We start from the raw sequence: 23,901 nt of genomic DNA on the forward strand, positions 1-23,901 counted from the left end.
GAGGGTCCAATCCCTCTCGAGAGAAGTGGTTCCAGAGCCCTTGCTGTGCGTCGAAGTGCGTCCGACTATATCCAGCCGGAATTTCTCGACTTCGCGCACTAGCTCAGGCTCTTTCCCCCCCAGTGACGTGACGTTCCACGTCCCAAGAGCTAGCTTCTGTCGCCGAGGATCGGACCGCCAAGTGCCCTGCCTTCGGCTGTCGCCCAGCTCACAATGCACCCGACCTCTATGGCCCCTGCTATGGGTGGTGAGCCCATTGGAGGGGTGACCCACGTTGCCTCTTCAGGCTGTGCCCGGCCGGGCCCCATGGGAACAGGCCCGGCCACCATGCGCTCGCCATCGTGCCCCACCTCCGGGCCTGGCTCCAGAGGGGGGCCCCGGTGACCCGCGTCCGGGCGAGGGAAATCTGGGTCCATGGTTTTTCATCTTCATAAAGGTCTTCGAGCTGCTCTTTGTCTGATCCCTCATCTAGAACCTGTTTGCCTTGGGAGACCCTACCAGGGGGCTTTATGCCCCCGGACAACATAGCTCCTAGGATCATTGGGACACGCAAACTCCTCTACCACGATAAGGTTGCAGCTCAGAGAGGAGCTCTTCTTTCCTGAACATTTTAAATTTAAAGCCCACCAGGCTGCACCAAACTTTTGGTGCCTTGTTGACACAGAAAAGTACAGTGGTGTATGCGCAGTGGCTATGAAGGTTGCAAGCCTGTTTGCTTCAACTTATCTTTGTGAATTAACCTTTTCTGACATGAACTTCATCAAGAACAAACACAGAACATTTTTCACTGATGCACATCTGCAAGACTCACTCCGAGTTGCAGTGTCAAGTGACACACCAGAGTACAACACACTAGTTAACAGCATGCAATGACAGGCTTCCCACTAACTGACAAAGCAACAGATAACAGATTTGGTGTCCAGTTCAAAGTGTGACATGATTTATTTAAAAATGTGAGAGTTGACTTTTGTATTTTACATGAGTTATTATTTGTACACACATGGTGCAAAGTAATTCAGGATTTGTTAAAAAAAATGTTAGTGGCTAGCTAGTTAAAATGGGATATTGTGATTTCACAAGACCGTTTTAGAAGTGATCATTTCAAAATGTTCAATTTGAAAAATTTGCACTTAGAGAAAATATAAAAATAAAGTGTTGCACATTGATATTTATCTGTTTCTATAGGTGGGTATGGTGTTCTTAGGATGCAACTCAGTATTCTTCTTCCTCCAAACACGATGAGTTGAGTTTATACCAAAAAGTTCTAGTTTGGTTTCATCTGACCACATAACATTCTCCCAATCCTCTGCTGTATCATCCCTGTATCTATTTTGGTAAAAACTCAACTGGTCGTGTTTGGAGGAAGAACAATACTGAGTTGTATCCCAAGAACACCAAACCTACTGTGAAGCATGGGTGTGGAAAAATCATGCTTTGGGGCTGTTTTTCTGCTAAGGGGACAGGACGATTGATCCGTGTTAAGGAAAGAATGAATGGGGCCATGTATCGTGAGATTTTGAGCCAAAACCTCCTTCCATCAGTGAGTGCTTTGAATAGTTGACCAAATACTTATTTCCCACCATAATTTACAAATAAATTCTTCAAAATTCCTACAATGTGAATTCCTGGATTTTTTTTTCACATTCTGTCTCTCACAGTTGAAGTGTATCTATGATGAAAATTACAGACCTCTGTCATCATTTTAAGTGGGAGAACTTGCACAATCGGTGGCTGACTAAATGCTTTTTTGCCCCACTGTATATTTGTGAGAAATCATTAAGATGATCAGTGTTTCCACAAAAATAAATATCATTAATTATTAATAATAACATAGAGTTAAAGGTAAATTGAGCAAATTGGCTATTTCTGGCAATTTATTCAAGTGTGTATTAAACTGGTAGCCCTTTGCATTAATCAGTACCCAAGAAGTAGCTCTTGGTTTCAAAAAGGTTGGTGAACCCTGTCTTAGAATTCCCTTAAGGGCTTAACTTCTATGAGAAAGTATCTGCAGACAATTAAAGGACATATTGGGATTAGTTAATACACTATCACGGTGTATAAAAATGTCCACAACACGTTTGCCTTTTAAGTCACTTTAGCAAGAATATAGCTCGGCGCTGATGTTAAGAGGAAAAGGGAGGAAACCATCAAAGGGTCAATAGATGGAATTGATATTGAAAGGGTTACTGAACTTAGATTTTTAGGAGTGATACTGGATGACGGTCTGACATGGAAATATCATATTGCACATGTACGAAAAAAGATGTCTAAGAGTATTTTTATAATAAACAAGGTAAAATATTTGTTAGATTATAGGGCAATGCATATATTGTATTGTGCACTTATATTGCCATATATCAGCTACTGTGTGGAAGTGTGGGGGAACACAGAGTAACAAAGGCATTGTATCAACTACAGAAAAGAGCTATAAGAATTATTCATAAAGTAGATTACTTAGAACACACTAACATATTACTATTAAAACTTCAGGAGCTAGTAAAGCTACAGACATTGTGTCATGTTTAAGGCTAAAAGTAAAACATAACCAGCAAATTTACAAAAAATGTTTGTCATCACTTCTGAGAGTACAGAGCATAGAAGAAAAGGTCGTTTCAAACAGCAACATTCAAGGACAACTTTAAAACAAATGTGTACATTAGTGGTGGGGGTAAAATTGTGGAATTCTCTTTATAGTGAGATAAAAGACTGTAAAAATATATTCCAATTGAAAAAAATATATAAAGATAGAACAATAAGATCATATGGACAGCCATAAGGGCTTACATTTTGCTTTGTACTTATTATTTAACTTTTTTTTGGTCTGGTTTTGTATTTGCTTTCAATCAATCAATCAATCAATGTTTATTTATATAGCCCCAAATCACAAATGTCTCAAAGGACTGCACAAATCATTACGACTACAACATTGTATCATTCTGTGAGGTGTATATCATTATTATTATTTTTTATATTTGGTTTATACTTTATGAAGTTTTGCACTTGTTGTGTTTTTTGACTGTTTCATTACATTTGGATGTATTTGTTGGTTAAAATTGATAATAATGAAGCAAGACTTAATTTAATAAAATGAGCAGGTAAATAACAGTCCGCATGGCAGCTTTGTGTTATTAGTGTCAACACTGCAACTTTTTCTTGTTACATGTCACTGTTTACTCTTTTATGTTTGAAATTTTTATTAAAGTATTTTTTAGAATGGGCCGGGGGCCATTAACAAATTATCTGACACGCCTGCCTTAAGGGCTCAACTTCTATGAGAAAGTACCTGCAGACAAGTAAAGGACATATTTGGATAAGTTAATACACTACCACGTTAAACCCAGATTTCGATCTAACAAAGGTCTTAACTCATTCTCTTTCTATGCCACATCAATGTGGAATGCACTCCCAACAGGTATAAAAGTAAGTGCATCTCTATATTCCTTCAAAACCGCTCTTAAAAAAAACACCTCCAGGCAACTTCAACACTTTACTAATACCCTCCTCCATTCACATCCCATCTCCCCGGATTATAAACAACTCAAATGTACTTCTAATGTATATACTTGTTCTTATGCTATGTGAACTCACTATGTTCTCTGCTGGCTGTACATATCCTACTAAATAAGACCTACACTGTTTCAATGTCCACATTTCTCTGTTGATGCAATTGTTGATGACTGAAGTTCTGATATCAACCAAAGCTCCTCATCCCACCCCCCGGATTGTAAATAATGTAAATAATTCAATGTACATACTATGATGATTAACTTGTGTGATGACTGTATTATGTTGATATTTGTACCATGAATTGATTAACGTGGACCCCCGAATTAAACAAGTTGAAAAACTTATTCGGGTGTTACCATTTAGTGGTCAATTGTACGGAATATGTACTGAACTGTGCAATCTACTAATAAAAGTATCATTCAATCAATCAAAACAGGGTATAAAAATGTCCACAAAATGTTTGCCCTTTAAATCATTTTAGCAAGAACATAGCTCTGCGCTGATGTTAAATAATGCAGTGTTCTTCAACCTTTTTTGAGTCAAGGCACATTATTTGCGGTGAAAAAATGTGGTGGAGCACCACCAGCAGAAAATATGAAAAAACTTGTCTCAAAGTAGGTGTACTGTCACCACCTGTCACATCACACTCTGACTTTTTTGGACTTTTTTGCTGTTTTCCTGTGTGTAGTCTTTTACTTCTTGTCTTGCGCTCCTATTTTGGTGGCTTTTTCTCTTTTTGGTATTTTCCTGTAGCAGTTTTATGTCTTCCTTTGAGCGATATTTCCCGCATATACTTTGTTTTAGCAATCAAGAATATTTCCGTTGTTTTTATCTTTATTCGTGGGGACATTGTTGATTGTCATGTCATGTTCGGATGTACTTTGTGGACGCTGTCTTTGCTCCACAGCAAGTCTTTGCTGTCGTCCAGCATTCTGATTTTGTTTATTTTTGTTGCATGTTCAATTTTAGTTTGGTTCTGCATAGCCTTCCCTAAGCTTCAATGCCTTTTCTTAGGGGCACCCACCTTATTTATTTTTGGTTTAAGCATTAGAAACTTTTTTACCTGCATGCTGCCTCCCGCTGTTTCCTACATCTACAAAGCAATTAGCTACCGGCTGCCACCTACTGATATGGAAGAGCTCTAGGCAGCATCGACACTCAACAACAACACATCATTTGCAGACTATAATTACTGGTTTGCAAAAAATATTTTTAACCCAAATAGGTGAAATTAGACAATCTCCCACGGCAACCCAGACTGTATCTCACGAGTGTGCGCCGCGGCACAGTGGTTGAAAAACACTGGTTTATACACTATCACAGGGTATAAAAATGTCCACAACATTTTTGCCCTTTAAGTCATTTTAGCAAGAACATAGCTCTGCGTTGATGTTAAATAATGTAGTGTTTTTCAACCTTTTTTGAGCCAAGGCACGTTTTTGGCGGTGAAAAAATGCGGAGGCACACCACCAGCAGAAACTATTAAAACACTTATATCAAAGTAGGTGTACTGTCACCACCTGTCACATCACAACCTGACTTTTTTGGACTTTTTTGCTGTTTTCCTATGTGTGGTCTTTTACTTCTTGTCTTGCGCTCCAATTTTGGTGGCTTTTTCTCTTTTTTTTGGTATTTTCCTGTAGCAGTTTTATGTCTTCCTTTGAGCGATATTTCCCACATCTACTTTGTTTTACCAATCAATAATATTTCAGTTGTTTTTATCTTTCTTCCTGGGGACATTGTTGATTGTCATGTCATGTTCGGATGTGCTTTGTGAACTCTGTCTTTGCTCCACAGCAAGTCTTTGCTGTCGTCCAGCATTCTGATTTTGTTTACTTTTGTTGCATGTTCAATTTTAGTTTGGTTCTGCATAGCCTTCCTAAGCTTCAATGCCTTTTCTTAGGGGCACCCACCTTGTTTAATTTTGGTTTAAGCATTAGAAACTTTTTTACCTGCATGCTGCCTCCCGCTGATTCCGACATCTACAAAGCAATTAGTTACCGGCTGCCACCTACTGATATGGAAGAGCTCTACGCAGCACCGACACTCAACAACAACACATCATTTGCAGACTATAATTACTGGTTTGCAAAAAATATTTTTAACCCAAATAGGTGAAATTAGACAATCTCCCACGGCAACCCAGACTGTATCTCACGAGTGTGCGCCGCGGCACAGTGGTTGAAAAACACTGGTTTATACACTATCACAGGGTATAAAAATGTCCACAACATTTTTGCCCTTTAAGTCATTTTAGCAAGAACATAGCTCTGCGCTGATGTTAAATAATGCAGTGTTTTCCACCTTTTTTGAGCCAAGGCACATTTTTTGCGATGAAAAAATGGGGAGGCACACCACCAGCAGAAACTATTAAAAAACTTGTCTCAAACTAGGTGTACTGTCACCACCTGTCACATCACACCCTGACTTATTTGGACTTTTTTGCTGTTTTCCTGTGTTTGGTCTTTTACTTCTTGTCTTGCGCTCCAATTTTGGTGGCTTTTTCTCTTTTTTTTGGTATTTTCCTGTAGCAGTTTTATGTCTTCCTTTGAGCGATATTTCCCGCTTCTACTTTGTTTTACCAATCAATAATATTTCAGTTGTTTTTATCTTTCTTCCTGGGGACATTGTTGATTGTCATGTCATGTTCGGATGTACTTTGTAGACTCTGTCTTTGCTCCACTGTAAGTCTTTGCTGTCGTCCAGCATTCTGATTTTGTTTACTTTTGTTGCATGTTCAATTTTAGTTTGGTTCTGCATAGCCTTCCCTAAGCGTCAATGCCTTTTCTTAGGGGCACCCGCCTTTTCTTTATTTTTGGTTTAAGCATTAGAAACCTTTTTACCTGCATTATGCCTCCCGCTGTTTCCGACATCTACAAAGCAATTAGCTACTGATATGGAAGAGTTCTAGGCAGCATCGACACTCAACAACAACACATCACTTGCAGACTATAATTACTGGTTTGCAAAAAATATTTTTTAACCCAAATAGGTGAAATTAGACAATCTCCCACGGCACACTAGTGTGCCGCGGCACAGTGGTTGAAAAACACTGAAATAATGTGTTGCCAGCACATGTCCCAAACATGAATGAGCTCCTATAGCACAACTACGAGTGTTGTCACGGTTTGGACCCCGAAAATAAGACAACACTTACGTTAATGTCGTCGGCCTGGCTGAAGGGGGTCCCGCTTCTCCAAAAAAATAAAATAAAATATGTTTTGTTTACGGGCAGCTAGCCAATGCTGATGAGGGTGACCATGTTGTTAGCTTCTGCTTAAAGACGTGAAGGGAGCGGACTCATCTTCCTGCTCGGCGGATTTGGTCGATGATGATGGAAGATCGTCCCGGAAAGATTGTCAACTTGTACGCCCCCACCCCCCGCCTCCCGTCTCACGTGGATGCGGTACGTGCCGCCTCATCCCAGCACCTCGGGGAGAGGAATTCCCGACGTCATGCCTACGTCACAGAGCCTCCGCCAATCGGTGAAAGCCGTGAACGTCACGGGAATGAGGAAGTTAGAGAAAACCAGCCGGAAAGGGGGCGGAGTCTCGAAGGAGGAAGTGAGCCCGCTCGCACTGCACGCTGATTGGCCGCCCTCCCGGTCAATTTCAATTGGTCAAAACCTGTGAGCGTTTAAATTGCAAACGAGTAACTTTAAATAGATTTCCAAACTGTACTATCATAATAACGTACATTGTGTGAGTTTTTATTTTGACTGCATATTGAATCAGGGAGTGCGTTTTCATACAAACCAGAGAGAGAGAAAAAATGAATACCTCTTGGTTGGCCAACATATTTCGTTCCTCAAATCTGCTAAATCATCTCCAGAGATTAATTTTTATATTTCTTACATTTACATAACGTGCCCTATAGATTTTTACCAATTACATAATCAGCCTATTATATAATGGCTAAGCCACCACTAACATTTCCATTAACACACACAAAAAATTATTAATACAAAAAAACAAGACATATAGATAATGTATGTGTGTCCATCCATCCATCCATATTCTTCCGCTTATCCGAGGTCGGGTTGCGGGGGCAGCAGCCTAAGCAGGGAAGCCCAGACTTCCCGCTCCGCAGCCACTTCGTCTAGCTCTTCCCGGGGGATCCCAAGGCGTTCCCAGGCCAGCCGGGAGACATAGTCTTCCCAACGTGTCCTGGGTCTTCACCGTGGCCTCCTACCGGTTGGACGTGCCCTCAACACCTCCCTAGGGAGGCGTTCGGGTGGCATCCTGACCAGATGCCCGAACCACCTCATCTGCCTCCTCTCGATGTGGAGGAGCAGCGGCTTTACTTTGAGTTCCTCCCGGATGGCAGAGCTTCTCACCCTATCTCTAAGGGAGAGCCTCGCCACATGGCGGAGGAAACTCATTTCGGCCGCTTGTACCCGTGATCTTATCTTTTCGGTCATGGCCCAAATAATAATTGATAATTGATCATTGCTGGTGATCCATTACAACCAATCGTCGCATTGTCACTATGGCAACATAACCACCAAAAACAGGTGCATCAAATTCTACAAACGACTTGTCCTGAGTGTACCATCATCAGTGGTACCGAGTGAAGCTGGGGTAGGATCCAGCCCCCCCACCGCGACCCCCGTGAGGGACATTCAGTAGAAAATGGATGGATGGGAATGCACGAACCAATTGTGTGTTAACATTCACCAGTTACACTCCATTGGAAGTGGAAGTGTGTTATGGTGTTTTAGCCAGATAGCCATCACTGTTAGCCATTATATATATATATATATATATATATATATATATATATATATATATATATATATATATATATATATATACACACACACATACATACATACATATGTGTGTGTATGTATATATACATATACTGTACATACATTTATATACATATATACATACGTGGATACAATTATATATACAAACACATACATAAATATATATACATACACATATATACACACATATAAATATATATAAAATATATATGTACACATATACATATATTTATATACACACACATATATATATATATATATATATATATATATATATATGCATATATATATATATATATATATATCTATATATAGATATATAGATATATATATATATGCATACATATATATATACATCCATACGTTAAGTCAAGCCTGTTTTGCAGGTTTGCCTGCTCAGGGAAACAGGCTTGTAGGGATGAAATAGCCTCTGCGTTTTTTCCTGACCTAGCATATATTCTGCTCTACCCCGGTAATGAGCACTGTATAACGGATAAACTACAGAAACCTTGACACAATATCTATACATATATATATATATATATATATATATATATATATATATATATATACATACATACATACACACACACTTTAGTTTTCTGAAGTGTTCTTGAGCCCATGTGGTGATATTCTTTACACATTGATGTCAGTTTTTGATGCAGTACCGCCTGAGGGGTCAAAGGTCATGAGCATTCATTGCTAGCCTTGCTGCTTACGTGCAGTGATTTCTTCAGATTCTCTGAACCTTTTGATGATATTTCGGACCGTAGATGGTGAAATCCCTAAATTCTTTGCAACAGCTGGTTGAAAAATGTTGTTCTTCAACAATTTGCTCAGCATTTGTTAACAAAGTGGTGACCCTCGCCCCATCCTTGTTTGTGAATGACTGAGCATGTCATGGAAGCTGCTTTTATATCCAATCATGGCACCCACCTGTTCCTAATTAGCCTGTTCACCAGTGGGATTCTCCAAATAAGTGTTTGATGAGCATTCCTCTACTTTCTCAGTCTTTTTTGCCACGTGTGCCAGCTTTTTTGAAACATATTGCAGGCATTAAATTCCAAATAAGGTAATATTTGGAAAAAATAACAAAGTTTTCCAGTTTGATTGTTAAATACCTTGTCTTTGCAGTCTATTTGATTGAATATAGGCTGAAAAGTAGTTGCAAATCATTGTATTCTCTTTTTATTTATAATTTACACAACGTGTCGACTTCAATGGTTTTGGGTTTTGTAAGTGTAAACATGTCGAACATGTGTTTAACATATTGACATGATAATTCACGTATTTGTATGTTTTCGGATTGCTCCCTTATCCAGTGATAAAAGTAAGAAAAAGAAATACAAAAATCAATGGTATTAGAAAAAAATGACATGTATTAAAACCAGTTTTAGTTAAATAAAGAAAAAAAAAACAAGTAAAAGACAGTTGTGTCCCAGTTTATGCCCTTATTCTAGGTGATTCTAGCAGGCAATTTAACTTGATCTGCAGCTGGCACGTCTACCGACTTGAATCTTCCCCAGTTTCCTAAATTTACCTGCATTTTTTCACATTTTGTCAGACGTTCATTTGTGTAGACGACTGCTCCTTTCAGCTTGCCGCTGTGTGTCAGGTGACGTTAGCAGTAATATTAACTTTGGCGCCAGTGATAGCCCGCTAACATTAGCTCGTCTATGTTAGCTGGGTAATTATTTTCCATTTGTCATAGGCAGCCATGAAACATTAATGTCAATGATAGCGAGGCAATATTAGCTGCAGTGTAAAAATATGTTTAATATTCCAGTAAAACTTTGCAAGCAGCACGGCCAAGATTTATGTTCCATCCATTTTCTACCGCTTGTCCCTTTTGGGGTAGTGGGGGGTCGCTGTATTCGAGGGGAAGGCGGGGGGGTACACCTTAGACAAGTCGCCACCTCATCGCAGCAAGATATGTAATAAAGGCCTACTGAAATGAGATTTTCTTATTTAAACGGGGATAGCAGGTCCATTCTATGTGTCATACTTGATCATTTCGCGATATTGCCATATTTTTGCTGAAAGGATTTAGTAGAGAACATCGACGATAAAGTTCGCAACTTTTGGTCGCTAATAAAAAAGCCTTGCCTTTACCGGAAGTAGCGGACGACATGCGCGTGATGTCCCGGGTTGTAGGGCTCCTCACATCCTCACATTGTTTATAATCATAGCCTCCAGCAACAAAAGCTATTCGGACCGGGAAAGCGACAATTTCCCCATTAATTTGAGTGAGGATGAAATATTCGTGGATGAGGACGTTTTGAATGAAGTACTATATATATAAAAAATAAAAAAAAGGCGAAGGCTCCAGGCGGCGTTTCAGATGTAATTAGACACATTTACTAGGATAATTCTGGAAGATCCCTTATCTGCTTATTGTTTTAATAGTGTTTTAGTGAGATTGTAAAGTCATACCTGAAAGTCGGATGGCTGCGGTGAACCCCAGTGTCTCTCAGAGAAGCCAATGGAGGAGCCAAGATCACAGCTGCCTTTTTGACAGCTGCAGGAGGAGGTTGCATAATCCACTGAAGTCTCCGGTAAGAGCTGACTTAATATCACGATTTGCCCATCCAAAAACTTGCTGCTTGACGTAGAGAAACATGTTCGCTTGACCGCTCTGTGTTAAAGCTTCACAACAAAGAAACACCGGCTGTGTTTCGGTGCTAAAGGCGGCTGCATTCCACCGCTTCCCACCAACAGCATTATTCTTTATATTCTCCATTATTAATTGAACAAATTGCAAAAGATTCAGCAACACAGATGTCCAAATTACTGTGTAATTATGCGATGAAAAGAGACAACATTTAGCCGTGTGTGGTGCTGGGCTAATATGTTCGCTACAACCCGAGACGTCACAAACACGCGTCATCATTCCGCGACGTTTTCAACAAGAAACTCCACGGGAAATTTAAAATTGTAATTAAGTAAACTAAACCGGCCGTATTGGCATGTGTTGCAATGTTAATATTTCATCATTGATGTATAAACTATCAGACTGCGTGGTCGGTAAGAGTGGGTTTCAGTAGACCTTTAATGCTGAGTGCCAAACTTTGTTTAATTACCCAGTAAACCAAACACTTTAATTATTCTAAACTCATTTTCCAGAGGGGGAAATACGTTTAATTCTAAGCTCAATAATCAACAGCATGCCCTTTATTTTATATCCTTCTAAGATGCCTGGAGGGTAATTTTTGTTGCCATTCAGCACAGTAAACCTGGCAGCTTTTTCCTCAATGCCAATCACCCATCCATCCATTTTTCTACTGCTTGTCCCTTTCGGTGTCGCGGGGGGTGCTGGATCCTATTTCAGCTGCATTGGGGCGGACCTGGACAAGTCGCCACCTCATCGCAGGGCCAACACAAACAGACAGACACCAATCACAATCAATTAAAATGTTTTTGTCATGGAAAAATTTCCTACTCTGAGATGTAGTTACAGCTGTGCTAGATGGGAGGTGCTGTTGGCCCACCCACACATCTAATAATGATAATTAAAACAAATAAAAACGTCAGATTTAAATTAGATATTGAATTGATAATACCATATAATAACAGCTTGATTAAAACATGAGTTAAATATATATGATTTTTTTCTTTAAAAAGGATGTTATTATTCATTAGTATATATATTAATATATTGTTGTTTAGTTTTGCCATATTTTCAATTGTTACTGCTTATTATACAATGTACTTTGTTGAGATTTGTAGAAGTGTCTAGTGTCTAGAGACTTTTAATGACTTTATTTTCAATTAAAAACAACTAGCAACAAATCTAGCATCTTTTTCTAGTGTTATTATAAAATGTACTTGCGTTTAGAGACTCTTCTGTGCCTCGATGTCCCTGATGAAAGAGGAGAGATCCAGCAAGCATGACGTCACACTTGCTTGGCACTGCTGCTCCAGTTGGACTTTTTCTCCTTAAAAGGCGCCGCTGTCCTATTAATATTTGCAGATTTTGTAAATGGCTGTCCGTATGTATGAGATATATTCAAATTAGGTCAACATCACAGACATGCTGACAAGACAATGGTGTGCGTTTTGTTTACATTTCGGCAGCGTGGTTTTCGGCAATTAAAGTATTTTTTTGGTGGTGGGTTTTCGGTACTCCGGCTTCCTCCCACTTCCAAAGACATGCACCTGGGGATAGGTTAATTGGCAACACTAAATTGGCCCTAGTGTGTGAATGTGAGTGTGAATGTTATTATTCAGTTGAATATGCTACAAAGACAACATATTTGATGTTCAAACTGACAAACTTTTTCTTTTTTGCAAATAACCATTAACTTTAGAATTTGATGCCAGCAACACGTGACAAAGAAGTTGGGAAAGGTGGCAATAAATACTGATAAAGTTGAGGAATGCTCATCAAACACTTATTTGGAACATCCCATAGGTGTGTAGGCTAATTGGGAAGAGGTGGGTGCCATGATTGGGTATAATAACATCCATCCATCCATTTTCTACCGCTTATTCCATTTTGGGGTCGCTGGCGCCCATCTCAGCTACAATCGGGCGGAAGGCGGGTAGACCCTGGACAAGTAGGCACCTCATCGCAGGGCAAACACGGATAGACAGACAACATTTACACTCACAATCACACACTAGGGCCAATTTAGTGTTGCCAATCAACCTATCCCCAGGTGCATGTCTTTGGAAGTGTGAGGAAGCCGGAGTACACGGAGGGAACCCACGCATTCACGGGGAGGACATGCATACTCCACAAAGAAAGATCCCGAGCCCGGGATTGAACCCAGGACTACTCAGGACCTTCGTATTGTGAGGCAGACGCACTAACCCCTCTTCCACCGTGAAGCCCTATGTTCAACTCATAAACTTTTATTTTTTTTTTTAGCAAATAATAATTAACTTAAAATTTCATGGCTGCAACAAGTGCCAAAGTAGTTGGGAAAGGGCATGTTCACCACTGTGTCACATCACCTTTTCTTTTAACAAAACTCAATAAACGTTTGGGAAATGAGGAAAATAATTGTTGAAGCTTGAAAGTGGAATTCTTTCCCATTCTTGTTTTATGTAGAGCTTCAGTCGTTCAACAGTCCATGGTCTCTGCTGTCGTATTTTACGCTTCATAATGCGCCACACTTTTTTGATGGGAGACAGTTCTGGACTGCAGGCGGGCAAGGAAAGTACCCGAACTAATTTTTTTACGAAGCCACGCTGTTGTAACACGTGCTGAATGTGGCTTGGCATTGTCTTGCTGAAATAAGCAGGGTCATCCATGAAAAAGACGGCGCTTAGATGGCAGCATATGTTGTTCAATTGAATATGGGTTGAAAAGGATTTGCAAATCATTGTATTCCGTTTATATTTACATCTTACACAATTTCCCAACTCATATGGAAACGGGGTTTGTATATATATACATATATATATATATATATATATATAAATATATATATATTACACGTTATTTTTAACTTTTACTGCCAATCTTATAATAACAAACAGCACAATTCCAACAGGTTTTACCACCTACTTTCCTGTCCGTGAATCCATGCTTCCTCATTCAACACTTCCTCATTCTCCGCCAATAACCTGTGTTTTTAAACATACTTAAAACTGACATCAAATTCAAACCACACGAACGTTAACACCAGTTAATAGTTACAGTATGAATTGATATATTTATGTATATATAGCCTATTAATTGCGAACTATTGACAAGTGACGTACCGAAAACCCACCACCAAAAATATATATGTATATATACACACAAATATGTATGTGTATATATACATACATACATATATATATATATATATATATATATATATATATATATATATATATATATATATATATATGTGTATATGTGTATATATATATATATATATAAATAAACACACAAACATATATATACGTATATATATATATACACACACACACTTATATACAGTATATATAAACACACATGTATATATATAGACACACACACACATATATATGTATATATACACAGACATATATATATATATACACATTTTTATATATATACACACGCACACATATATGTATGTGTGTGTGTATATATATATACACACAAACACACATTTATCTATATATGTGTATATACCATGTGATTTGACCACAATGAAAAAGACTGAAAAAATTTCTGGGGGTTTGGGGGACGAAGGCCCCCAGTCAGGTCCAGGTCCAGCTCCTGGTTTTTCACCAATTTAACATGCTAAAATTAACAAAGACAGCACCATTTGAAGAAAATATTTTAGTCTTTAAAGACATGAAAACATCATTAATAGAACATACATACCACAATTAACCTAATGAATCACTGTATATGGTTCATTCCCAACAGTATTTAGTCACTAATATTTACATCAATTCACATCCACAGGTGTCACGTTGATCAGTGTTATTATCTACAGTTTATTTACAGTATTACCACATTACTTCAGTTCACTTCACACATTTACTTGCTCGGAGAGCCCTAACATGAGCTTTCCTTGCAAATTTCTGAGCAGCCTGCAATTTCCTTTTGGTCTCTGCTTTTGTAGCTTCTTTTTTGGATTTCACTGCCAACTTCTGCCTCTAGTAATATATGCAAATTTATTCCGAATAAATTGTTAACTGGAATCAATAATGCGACTCTGTGATTTTCTGTAATTTCATTATATATTTTCACGTGGCTTTTTATTTTTAGAAAAAAACATTTATATTTCGCAAAGCAATAATTGGTTAATATTTAAAACAAACATGCGTATTTCACAAGCAAATATTTTTTAGCTTACTTCATTATTAACTACCCTGTCTGCAACTGAAGTGGGTTGTTTGAGTGGATCTTTCCCCTCAATGTCTACGGCAGTTGTCGATGTAAACAAAGGATGAAGTCTGTAAGGTTTGCTCACTTTCGGTTGACATCCAAAAGTACCAGCTAGTGAAAAGTTCGTTTTCCTTGCTTCAAGTTGTTTCATATGTTTTTGGCGTTTCGCATGTACTTCGAAAGCCTTGAAATCTCGTGATCCATAGTCAATATTATCATGACACCACGTGCACAAAACTTTTCCGGGACAATCGATTTTCCGAATAAATGGCCGGACAAAGTCGTAACTTCCTTCTTACCAACAGTATCAGTGATTTCCCTTTCAATCCAGTCCCATCGAAACTTATTTTTGACATGTTTATCAATTTCTTTTACTCGTGAAGTGTCCTTTCTCTCTAGAACCAACATCGTTTACATTTGGAAAATGGCGGTAATAACGTCATCATTCATAACAGATGTCCTGATTGGTCACAAGGAACAAATCGATCAATCAACTAGTTGATTGGTCGACACATTTTTTTCCCACGAGATTAATAAAGACGGAATTCCGACTTTAGACGGAAAAATCACATGCCTGATATACACACACACATATATGTGTGTGTGCTGGCACATGCACACATAGGGCCCTATGGGTGCTTGAGCCCCTGCCCTTTTTTGCCTTGTCTTAAAAAGTGCCCTCTGCCTGTGTGTGTGTTTTTTTTTGTTTTTTTTCTTCAAACAACATTCATAAATTCCTGTTAGGGATGTAAAAAAACAAAACAAAACAAAAAACAGCCGTACAAAAACTCCACGTTTTCTTGTAATACCGGGTTGTTTGAGCCTGCGCTTCCGCCAGAGAGAGAGAGAGAGAGAGGGCGAGTGAGTGAGTGAGAGAGAGGATGGATAGCCAACTGCGGCCTGAGGAGACGTGACAGTGGAGCAACTTGAACCTGTGAGTTATGGTCTAGTCGCCGTCCACTTATTCAGCATCTAATATGGGTAATATTTCAGAAAAACGCTGTATTATTCTATCATTCAATGTGTCAGCTTCTGTTTTTGCCGGACGTCGGAGCACAGCACATCAATTCCGCACAGACCAGAGCGGACCGTGCGGGACAGGAAGTAGTGTACAAAATACAAAATAAAACACCGGGTTATTTTTCAAAATAAAATGCACTGTTTACGGCGGATCACATTTCTCTCACAGTAGAGGTTTAGATATAAAGTTGTATTGCGTTTCAGTTGTTTAGTCTGAGCATTAAGGGAGAAAGTTACAACTTGATGGTGTTTTCATCAAGTTAAGGGAAAAAGGACAGATTTTCACATTGAAGTTTTTTCGGCGGTTTAGCTCGGTTGGTAGAGTGGCCGTGCCAGCAACTTGAGGGTTGCAGGTTCGATTCCCGCTTCCGCCATCCTAGTCAATGCCGTTGTGTCCTTGGGCAAGACACTTTACCCACCTGCTCCCAGTGCCACCCACACTGGTTTAAATGTAACTTAGATATTGGGTTTCACTATGTAAAGCGCTTTGAGTCACTAGAGAAAAGCGCTATATAAATATAATTCACTAATTCACTTCACATTTGGGTATTTTTTATTTTTTTCCGAAGTTCATGGTGCACTGTTCAATTTTCAATATTAAATTGCTTATCTTTAACAATAAATAGCCTAATAATAAACCAGTGTTTTGTTGCTTTTCATGTCTTCCAAGCCTATGATAATTTGAATTAACTCATTATGACAATAATTTGTTGACACAAAAGAAATGGCAATCACTTTTACCTACAACGAGGCACACAGCTAAGTAGTTGGCTTCCTTTTAGCAAATTTAATTTTACATTAATTTCCATATTGTGTAAAGGACCAAAAAACAATTCCCTGCCCTTTTCTGACTTTGAGCCCCTGCCCCTCTATAATCATGTGCACGTCCCTGTGTGTGTGTATATATACACACACATTTATCTATATATGTGTGTATACACACACTGTGTATATATACACACAAATGTATGTATGTATGGATATATATATATATATATACACACACAAACATTTACGTATATACATTGTGTATCGCGATACGGCCTAAAAATATCAAGATTTTTAGAAAAGGCCATATCGCCTAGCCCTACTTTGTTAATGTAACCTGCAGATCCATTTCGTCAAACATTTATGGTGATTCATTGTCAATTCAATGCATTACACTTCAAGTGGTTAAGATAGTTGTTTGTAATTATACATTTGGCCAGCAGGTGGAGTCTTGTGCCGACGCGTGCATTGACGTTTGGAGAAATCCTCGAATGCCTAATGAGGATTTCTCTGACCATCACTAATACAGAGCATAACCTATTTCAAAAATAAAATAATGTTACTTCTTTCCCTTTCTGCCAAAAATATTGCAAAATGGCACGTCAATACAAAAAGGAAATCCATGCTTACCTCCTTTTTGCAGACTGATTAACTTCTTCGACGCTCTGCATGCATTCTTCCTCGGCGGTCCTATGTTGGGGGGAAATAGGCGTGGCCCAATGTGGGCGTGGCCAAAGTGGAGGCACGCCCCGATTCGCGGGCGGGATTCAGGCTTCGCGCAAGATGGCAGACCGCACCGAAAGAGCTTACTAACAATTCACCCTCGAATATTGAATATAAAGTGTGGTAAACGTTTGAATTATATATATAAAAAAAGAATGTTCTGTTGGAAAAAGTATAGCCATTTGTTAACGTTTTCGAAAGGAGCGGTAAAGTAGTTGTGACGTCACCGAGACACTCAAGCCGGCGATGATGGAGCTAATGATGCTGATGGTAAAAGAGCAACCAGCTGACCAGACAAGGACGCTGATTTGAAAGACTTCAGCTCTAATTTATCCTCAACTCTGCGAGGTAATCACATTAAATACTCCACTCTTCATTGTTCTCAGGCTTATTTTCCCCTCTTTACTACTTTGCATGTATTTTTTGATATTATTGTGTAAATCAGTGGTGTCCAAAGTGCGGTCTGGGGGCCATTTGCGGCCTGCTAATCGTTTAACGGCCTGCCACACATTCTGCAAAAATGGCAAAATTGATAGTATTGCAAAAATAAAAATAAAAAAACATTAAAAAAAAGTGGAATGAGAAAAAGTGGCAATGTTGACACAAAGCTGCCATTGTTGTAGGCACAATACCAATATCACAATACCAATTTGTAAAATGCGCAATCTTTTTGCATGTTGCTTCCAGCTATATATTTGAATAATGTGTGGTGCACATTTTGCAAATCAATGGGCGCAAATACATGTTTTTGGTGTCAAAATAATTTATTAAATACTTATGTAAATCTATTAATTTGTAGTCGGGACAATATAACTGAGTATTGCCCTCAAATCAGTCCAACCCTAACCCTAACCACTGTACATTCACGACTAAACAACTGACTAAACTACTACCACAACTTGGTTTACTATTTATAAAATATAATAATGTAGGGTTACTGACTAAACCAGGGGTAGGGAACCTATGGCTCTAGAGCCAGATGTGGCTCTTTTGATGACTGCATCCGGCTCTCAGATCAATCTCAGCTGACATTGCTTACAGGATAAGTAATGAATAATTACGCTGGTAATCACAGTGTTAAAAATAACCCTGTATCAAGACTACAAAGACATCAGAAAAACCATGCAGCACCATAAGTCGCATTAATGGTAGGAAGCATTTGATGTATTATTGGTTATCTTCAGAATAACAATGTTATTTAAAAGACAAAGAGACTTATCGTACTCTAAACATGTTGGTCTTTCTTAAAAATGCACGCATTTAGTTGTATTAAGTGTTAAAAAAACATTATATGGCTCTCACGGAAATACATTTTAAAATATTTGGCTTTCATGACTTTCTCAGGCAAAAAAGGTTCCCGACCCCTGGACTAAACCATCCACAAAATCTCGTCTTAAATCTTGTGTTGCGATAATGCAAATTGCTTGCGCACAATGGAAATGAGGCAGACGCACTAACCCCTCTGCCACAATACGAAGGTCCTGCAGTCCTGGGTTCAAATCCAGGCTCGGGATCTTTCTGTGTGGAGTTTGCATGTTCTCCCCGTGAATGCGTGGGTTCCCTCCGGGTACTCCGGCTTCCTCCCACCTCCAAAGACATGCACCTGGGGATAGGTTGATTGGCAACACTAAATTGGCCCTAGTGTGTGAATGTGAGTGTGAATGTTGTTTGTCTATCTGTGTTGGCCCTGCGATGAGGTGGCGACTTGTCCAGGGTGTACCCCGCCTTCCGCCCGATTGTAGCTGAGATAGGCGCCAGCGCCCCCCGCCACCCCAAAAGGGAATAAGCGGTAGAAAATGGATGGATGGATGGACAATGGAAATGACGTATAATTTGCAAAGTGCGTGAGATGTGAAATGCTTACAACACCATGCAGGCCGTTTTTTTCCCTTTTGTATTTATTTTCTTTTTTTTCCATTGCTCAAAAAAAAAAAAGGACAAAAAAATCTATGTTATAATGAATTATTACTTAAAAATTATCCCTTTAAAATGTTTTATGTGGAAAAAATGTTGCATATGTTGTGTGGTTGCCTTATAGAAACATCAAAGTTTTGACAAAAGAGCATGAAACAAACAAAATAATAGTTCAAATTTAAAATCGACAGATATATCGGAAGTTGATCTTGAAATTTAAAGGCCTACTGAAATGAGATTTTCTTATCCAAACAGGGATAGCAGGTCCATTCTATGTGTCATACTTGATAATTTCGCGATATTGCCATATTTTTGCTAAAAGGATTTAGTAGAGAACATTGTCGATAAAGTTTGCAACTTTTGGTCGCTAATAAAAAAGCCTTGCCTTTACCGGAAGTAGCAGACGATGTGAGCGTGACGTCACCGGTGTGAGGGCTCCTCACATCCTCACATTGTTTACAATCATAGCCACCAGCAGCTATAGCGATTCAGACCGAGAAAGCGACGATTTCCCCAATAATTTGAGCGAGGATGAAAGATTCGTGGATGAGGATATTGAGAGTGAAGGACTAGAGGAAAAAAAAAGTAAAAAAAAAAAAGGTGAAAACAGTGGGAGCGATTCAGATGTTATTAGACACATTTACTAGGATAATTCTGGAAAATCCCTTATCTGTTTATTGTGTTACTAGTGTTTTAGTGAGCTTATATGGTACCTGAAAGCCGGAGGGGTGTGGCCACGGGTGTGGTGACAGCCAGTGTCTCCGGTGGGAGGAGGTAATAGTCTGCAACAGCTGCAGGAGGATGCAAGCTCTGCTCATAACTACGGTAACAGCAGACTTATTACCACAATTTTCTCACCGGAACCTGCCGGTTGACATGTGGTCGGGAACCATGTTTGCTTGACCGCTCTGTTCCATAGTAAAACTTCACCTTCAGGTATTTTAAACAAGGAAGCACCGGCTGTGTTTGTGTGGCTAAAGGCAGCCGCAATACACCGATTCCCACCTCCATCTTTCTACTTTGATGTCTCCATTATTAATTGAACAAATTGCAAAAGATTCAGCAACACAGAGTCCAGAATACTGTGTAATTATGCGATTAAAACAGTCTACTTATAGCTTGGATCGGGCGGGAAAAAAATGTCCGCTACAACCCGAGACGTCAAACGCACGCGTCATCATACGTGTCATCATTCCGCGACGTTTTCAACAGGAAACTCCGCGGGAAATTTAAAATTGCAATTTAGTAAACTTAAAAAGGGCGTATTGGCATGTATTGCAATGTTAAGATTTCATCATATATATATATAAACTATCAGACTGGGTTGTGGGTTTCAGTAGGTCTTTAAGTGTTAACTTAAAGACCTACTGAACTCCGCTCTGAGGAGTTCAGGTGTACTGGAGAGGAGGCTTCGCCGGATAGTCGAACCTAGGATTCAGGAGGAACAGTGTGGTTTTTGTCCTGGTCGTGGAACTGTGGACCAGCTCTATACTCTCGGCAGGGTTCCTGAGGGTGCATGGGAGTTTTCCCAACCAGTCTACATGTGCTTTGTGGACTTGGAGAAGGCATTCGACCGTGTCCCTCGGGAAGTCCTGTGGGGAATGCTCAGAGAGTATGGGTTACCGGACTGTCTTATTGTGGCGGTCCGCTCCCTGTACGATCAGTGTCAGAGCTTGGTCCGCATTGCCGGCAGTAAGTCGGACACGTTTCCAGTGAGGGTTGGACTCCGCCAAGGCTGTCCTTTGTCACCGATTCTGTTCATAACTTTTATGGACAGAATTTCTAGGCGCAGCCAAGGCGTTGAGGGGATCCGGTTTGGTGGCCACGGGATTAGGTCTCTGCTTTTTGCAGATGATCTGGTCCTGATGGCTTCATCTGGCCAGGATCTTCAGCTCTCACTGGATCGGTTCGCAGCAGAGTGTGAAGCGACCGGAATGAGAATCAGCACCTCCAAGTCCGAGTCCATGGTTCTCGCCCGGAAAAGGGTGGAGTGCCATCTCCGGGTTGGGGAGGAGACCCTGCCCCAAGTGGAGGAGTTCAAGTACCTAGGAGTCTTGTTCACGAGTGGGGGAAGAGTGGATCGTGAGATCGACAGGCGGATCGGTGCGGCGTCTTCAGTAATGCGGACGTTGTATCGATCCGTTGTGGTGAAGAAGGAGCTGAGCCGGAAGGCAAAGCTCTCAATTTACCGGTCGATCTACGTTCCCATCCTCACCTATGGTCATGAGCTTTGGGTCATGACCGAAAGGATAAGATCACGGGTACAAGCGGCCGAAATGAGTTTCCTCCGCCGGGTGGCAGGGCTCTCCCTTAGAGATAGGGTGAGAAGCTCTGCCATCCGGGAGGAGCTCAACGTAAAGCCGCTGCTCCTCCACATCGAGAGGAGCCAGATGAGGTGGTTCGGGCATCTGGTCAGGATGCCACCGGAACGCCTCCCTACGGAGGTGTTTAGGGCACGTCCAGCTGGTAGGAGGCCACGGGGAAGACCCAGGACACGTTGGGAAGACTATGTCTCCCGGCTGGCCTGGGAACGCCTCGGGATCCCCCGGGAAGAGCTGGACGAAGTGGCTGGAGAGAGGGAAGTCTGGGCTTCCCTGCTTAGGCTGCTGCCCCCGCAACCCGACCTCGGATAAGCGGAAGATGATGGATGGATGGATGGATTTAAGTGTTAAAAGTAAAAAAAAATTAATGATAAAAATGCATCACTTTATGAGTGGGGAACCTTTCCGATCTCAGATATATTTAGTAGGATTTTATTTATTTTTTCACTGTGATTACTCAAAAATATTAAATAATTAAAATCAATGGTGTCCTGAATTATTGATCTTTGAGGGCTTTAATTGCTAAATAAAGGAACTCTCCTGAAGGAATAAATAGAATACTATCTATCTATTTAAGTACCGCATATTTCAGTTTTACTATAAAAAACAGTTGTCTTTGACAGAAAAGGCATAAAACCTTATTCGTTTTACTTTATATCAACTTCACGTTGATATAGAGATTTACTGTAAGCATTAAATAAAAAATTATAATAATAATCTGACTTATTTTTAACATTTTAGTGACTGAATCTATGCTCCCCAGGAGCCCTAAGGATAAAACAAAAATCCATATATTTTGTTATGGTTTGAAAATGAAAAATATCAAATTGGCCCCCGCATGCTTAAATCTTTCTGTGTGCGGCCCTCTGTGGAAAAAGTTTGAACACCGCTGGTGTAAAAGCTCAAAAGCATTCACAGATATGGGTCTCTACACCAAAATTAATCTATTTTTTAAACTTCAACTTCATCTTCTTCTTGTTCTCCAGATTTCGGCGCGCTCTACCTTTCACATTTTTCACCCGATTCAAACCGTTCCAACTTCAAACTGTTCAGCCTATTTGGGAATGGCGGGGTTTCCCTTGTCAAATTCCTTAAATTCCCAGAATTCACGGTATTCCTGGACATTTTTCCCATTTAAAATTAGAATTGGCCATTTTTCAAACTTTTACTATTTCCACATTTTTCGACCTATTCATACCATTCCACCTTCAACACATTCAAACTATCATTTTCCCAAGTTAATTTTTTTTCCCCAGGAATTCCAGAATTCTGGGTTTTCTAAACCTTATTTTCACCCTGTGTTCTGTCGACTACTACTCCCACATTTTTTAACTCACTTCAACCATTCCACCGTCATAACATTCCTATTAAACAGGACAAAAAATTATGTTGTTTTTGAACTGGAGAAATTCTCGGTTTTCCCGAAATTCTGTAATAACATTTCTAAATTAAAAAACTGTCACTACTTCAACATTTCTTGCCTGATTTAAACAATTCCAACACCAACTAATTCAGCTCATTCAGGACAATCATGCTCCTAATCATTTAAAAAAATATTCCCGCTTTTCTCAAAATTCCCTGTAATGGGACATTTTTCAACCTATTCAAAACATTCCAGCTTCAACACATTCAAACTATCATTTTCCCAAGTGACATTTTTTTTCCAGGAATTCCCAGAATTCTTGATTTTCCAAACCCTATTTTCACCCTGTTTTCTCTCACATTTTTCAACTCACTTCAACCGTTCCACCGTCATAACATTCCTATTAAACAGGACAATAAAATTAAGTTGTTTTTTGAACTGTAAAAATACCCGGTTTCCCGAAATTCTGTAATAACATTTCTCAATTAAAACACTGTCACTACTTCAACATTTCTTGCCTGATTTAAACAATTCCAACACTAACTGATTCAGCTCATTCAAAATTCCCAAATTTCCAGGAATGAGACATTTTTCAACCTATTCAAACCATTCCAACATCAACATATTCCACACATCCTGGACATTAAAACTAGCACTTTCCCAAGTTCCAAACCAAATCGTAGTTTTCCTGAAAATTCTA

At 39.6% G+C, this 23,901-nt stretch overlaps 1 protein-coding gene and 1 long non-coding RNA gene across 3 annotated transcripts in view; one reads left to right on the top strand and one right to left on the bottom strand.

Annotated features, from left to right (window-relative positions):
* Window positions 1-17,664, bottom strand: part of wu:fb13g09 (ATP-binding cassette sub-family C member 5) — a 112,854-nt gene extending 95,190 nt beyond the window's left edge. Inside the window, exon 1 of one of the 2 annotated variants that reach the window (XM_061892126.1) lies at window positions 17,511-17,664. The gene's annotated coding sequence lies outside the window, so the exon portion shown is untranslated. Of the gene's footprint in view, window positions 1-6,664; window positions 6,949-17,510 lie in introns of those variants that run through there. The other variant, XM_061892125.1, reaches the window with a different exon arrangement.
* LOC133546225 (uncharacterized) overlaps window positions 17,592-23,901 on the top strand; it is a 28,071-nt gene continuing 21,761 nt past the window's right edge. Inside the window, exon 1 of the long non-coding RNA XR_009805034.1 lies at window positions 17,592-17,951. This is a non-coding gene — a long non-coding RNA (uncharacterized LOC133546225). The remainder of the gene's footprint in view (window positions 17,952-23,901) is intronic.

The sequence above is a fragment of the Nerophis ophidion genome, linkage group LG29 (genome assembly GCF_033978795.1).
Source record: "Nerophis ophidion isolate RoL-2023_Sa linkage group LG29, RoL_Noph_v1.0, whole genome shotgun sequence".
Taxonomy (NCBI): domain Eukaryota; kingdom Metazoa; phylum Chordata; class Actinopteri; order Syngnathiformes; family Syngnathidae; genus Nerophis; species Nerophis ophidion.